At 39.5% G+C, this 4,311-nt stretch overlaps 1 pseudogene; it reads right to left on the bottom strand.

The window, feature by feature from the left end:
• Window positions 1-2,101: 2,101 nt before the first annotated feature.
• On the bottom strand, window positions 2,102-2,200 carry LOC132284309 (small nucleolar RNA R71; annotated as a pseudogene).
• Window positions 2,201-4,311: the final 2,111 nt, after the last annotated feature.

Below are 4,311 nucleotides of genomic sequence, written 5' to 3'. Positions count from 1 at the left end.
TCATTTCATTCTATCCATATGTCTATATATGCTATGTTCATGTGTTTATCTCTAGATTTTGTGTTATTGATGCATGTCTATGTGTATTGATGCTATAGATTTAAAGATTGTCAAAACATTGTGCTTAAAAGAATGCTTTTGTGATTCTCTTGATGGTTTATGTTTACTTCTTGATGGATTGTGCCTCTCCCCTAGTTTATTTTCATGCTAGTAGTGTAGATGTAGTGTAGTTGTAGTATAGTGTTAAATGGGAGGACAATTTATGCTTGTTGTTTGATGATCCAAGCTTGTGAATGCAATTAGCATATGTCTCTATCCTTGTGTTGTATTTGGATTGTGAACTTAATGAAAGGATTAATAACTTGTTTTGATTTATTGTGCCTTTCACATGTTGTTTAGACAATATATGCTTCATAGCTTAGATATATTGTGCCTTTCACATGATGTTTAGACAATACATGCTTAACTAGTCATCCTTGCTTATTGAATCAACCAAATACATACACACCACTATTGCAAGCCACTATTTGCCCTCATTAATCACTTGTCAATGATATAGAAATGCATTGCTTGGTGGTGATCTCTAAACCCCAAGACTCTTCTCTCTCTTACTTACTCTTAATTGCACTCTTTTGCTGTTACTTAGTTTAATTTAGTTGCTCTTTAATCAACCAACCAACCAATTGTTTGGTCACTCGACCTTCTAGCCCTAATAATGATTCCACAATCAACTCCGACATTACCCAATCCCCATAATCCCTTGGGACAATCCCTACTTGCCCTAGCTATATTTTTAGTAAAGGTAGTAGTGGCTTTATAAATGTAAAACTTGGCCCTCGCCTTAATGCACACTCTCAAACGGATGGTAGAACGATGGCCACCACCAGTTTTTGGCGCCGTTGCCGGGGATTAGTTGATTAGATTAAGCAACATCAGATTTGTGGAATTGATTAGGATTAGTACTCTTTTGATCGTGTTTTTACTTTATTTTTATTTTTCTTTTTGGTTACTTATTGTGTTGTTCTTACTTAACTAGGTGCATTGTTGGAGAGGAAACAAGCAAAGGAGCCATTGAGCATTCAATTCAAGCAAGCAAAGAAAGGAAAAATGCTAAAAACTTTAAAAAATTTGCTAAGCTAAACTTTAAAATTTGGAGTTGAAATGCTAAAGGACTTTTGTGAGACTTTCTTTACTCAATTCCTTAGTTAAATCGTCGGCCCGCGTGGAGGCTTGTAATTCAATTCTTAGATAAATCGTGAGCCCGCGTGGAGGCTATTTTATTGTTCTTTGCATCATCTTTGTTAAAGCATAGGAATATGGGTTAAGTGTTTGTGGAGGGAGTTTCATTACATTGTTGTGAAGGCATAGTGTTTGTCATTCTTTTTGTTTCTTGTGTTTTGTATTGTGCATGCATGGGCGTCGTTCATTAAGACCAACTCTTGCCCCTCTTGATTTGCATCTTGAATCTATCGTTAAAAATCCTAGGGAAAGGGGAAGTTCAAATAGAACCCGCATATCAATGGATGACCATAATGATGACCATATTGAGGACATTGGTCACATAGACCAACAAGGTATCCTTCATCCAAATGTGTACAATGAAAACATTCAAGTACCATTAGGCATGCCTAGGCCATACATTCACCAACCACCACAACAACAAGGCCAAGTTCCATTCGGAATGCTAAGGCCCATGTATGCTCCACAACCTCCCATTGTCAATCGAGGAATTCAAAATCAAGGTATTCATGTTGCATCTCAAGTTGCTAACCCACCACTTGCTTTGAGAGACCATTATGTGCCAAATGAATATAATGCACCCACATGCATTCAATTGCCACCATTTCGTTCCTAACTTTCATGGACTTCCTAGTGAAGAACCCTATAAGCATTTGGATGAGTTTCTTGAAGTTTGTTCTACCATAAAATATACGGACATGCCGGAAGAAGTCTTAAGGCTTAAACTTTTTCCATTCACCCTTAAGGACAAGGTAAAATATTGGTTTAACAGTCTTAGGCCTTTTTCAATCACTTCTTGGGCAGAAATGCAACAAGAATTTTTGAAGAAGTACTATCCGGTTTCTAAGACTAGTGCCATGAGGACCTCAATTCGAGAATTTACACATGGGGATGGAGAGACATTCCATGAGGCATGGGAACGCTTCAATGAATTGCTAAGGAAGTGTCCACACCATGACATGCCCAAATGGCAATTAGTTCAATATTTTTTTGAGAGCTTATCGGATAATTATAAGGGCATGGTTGATGCTTCTATGGGTGGCTCTTACATTAATAGGCATGAGGATGACGTATGGCGTCTCTATGAAAGCATGAGTGAAAATTCTTTGCATAGAACACTATCATCCAAGAATGGTAGAAATTCACAAGGTAGGAAGAGTGTAGGCTTACATCAAGTCGAACATTCAAATGAGATAGCCGCTGAAATGAAGTCTTTGTCTCAAAGGTTTGATCAATTTTTTATTAACTAAAACTCGGCGAACCAAGTAACTTCCTTCCCTAACCATTCTCATCGTGCATCAAATGAAACATGTATGACTTGTTCTAGTGTTCTTCATTCTACTTCTCATTGTCCTCATGGACAAGTGCAAAGTGAACCTAATGAGCAAGTCAAAGCGGCTTTTGTGAACTAAGGGAACAATTCTTATGGTACTCATTACAATCCAAGTTGGAGAAATCATCTGAACTTCTCATAGAGAAACCAAGGGGAAGGCTCAAACCCTCCCCAAGGCAGTTTTCAAGGGAAGAATATTCCATCTCCAATGCAAAACCAAGGATCCCAAGGTTATAGGCCATACCAATCACAAGGGAATCAATTCTCTAATTCTCATTTTCCCAACCAATCATATTCCCAAGGTAATTCTCGAAGTCCCGCTTTTGAAGAGAAAGTTTTAAATGCTTTGGGCACTTTAGAGGCTAACACACAATTGCTTCATTCTTACTCTCAATCTATTGCAAAGCTAGAAACCCAAGTAGGGCAAATAACTAGCACTCTTAATACTAGAGAGAAGGGAAAGATGTCTATTAATGCCCCGCCTAAGCAACAATGTGTTGTGGAAACCCAATCCTCATCGGAGGGGTGTACCATAGAACATGTTAATGCGGTGACCACCTTGCGGAGTGGTAGAGTTGTAGATAATCAAGTAGAAATGACCAATGAAGAGAGTGAACCGGTGCAACCACAAGTTGTCACCCGTCCCGTTTCACATCACATTCCTTCTTCATTGCATACACATGATCTTGCAAATGAGAAAGTTTTGAAAAATGTGTTTGACAAAGAAGTTTTGAAAAATGATGTTGAGAAAGAAGTTTTGTTGAAAAATGATTTGAAACAAAATGATTCGAAAATTTCTTGTGTTGAATAGGCTTTAAAAGAAAATTCTTAAAATGTTTCGAGCCAATAGTTCCATTTCCGGATGCCTTGAAATGGTCCATTTCAAAAGAAAAGCAAAAAGTCAAGACCAATGAGATTTTGGAAATGTTTAGGCAAGTAAAAGTTAATCTCCCACTTTTGGATGCAATCAAGCAAATTCCGGCTTATGCCAAGTTTTTAAAAGATCTTTGCACCCAAAAGCGAAAGAACAAAAGCCAAGCACCAAAAAAGGTGGTTTTAACCGAGCAAGTAAGCTCAATTTTGCAACATAACACTCTTCCAAAGTTTAAGGACCCCGGTTCATCTACTACATCATGCATCATTGGTGAACATATCATTAATCGGGCGCTTCTTAACTTAGGAGAAAGTGTTAACCTTCTTCCTTACTCGGTTTATGTCAAACTAGGCTTGTTCGATCGGTTTGTTCGATCGATCACAACTCATCTTTGATCGATCGAACTAGTCGGGAACTGTTTTTTAAAAACGATCCAAGGGTCTTGAGATCGATCATTTGAATCGATCTCAACACATCAAACCCTAGCCTCTCATTCCCTTCTACTGCAAATCATCTCCCCTACCTCATATCTTCCATCTCCGGCGAGAACCAAGCTTTTCTCTCTCTCTCTCATCTCGGTTTCATCCTTCCCTCTTTGCATCCGCATTTCCCTTTGATTTGGACTATGGCTCGCGTCAAGACTGTAGCACGTAGACACCGTCACGACACCAGACGCAGACTTGACGACGGGGCCGGTCCATCTCATGTCTGGGATCCTAGCCCCGAGCACACACAGAGGAGAGTCCAACAGCGGACAGAGGAGACTGCGCAGCCCTCCCATACAGAGGAGCCACTACACCCTACTCCACCCCAGTCGCTAGCTCGTCCAGCATGCACTCTATCACCATTTCCACCGCATAGAGGC

Source organism: Cornus florida, unplaced genomic scaffold (genome assembly GCF_030987335.1).
Source record: "Cornus florida cultivar Cherokee Brave unplaced genomic scaffold, ASM3098733v1 CherokeeBrave_3.0.0_Hap2_Chr01, whole genome shotgun sequence".
Classification (NCBI taxonomy): Eukaryota; Viridiplantae; Streptophyta; class Magnoliopsida; order Cornales; family Cornaceae; genus Cornus; species Cornus florida.
Note: the sequence above shows the minus strand (reverse complement) of the source record. Positions and strands in the feature narration are given on the sequence as shown.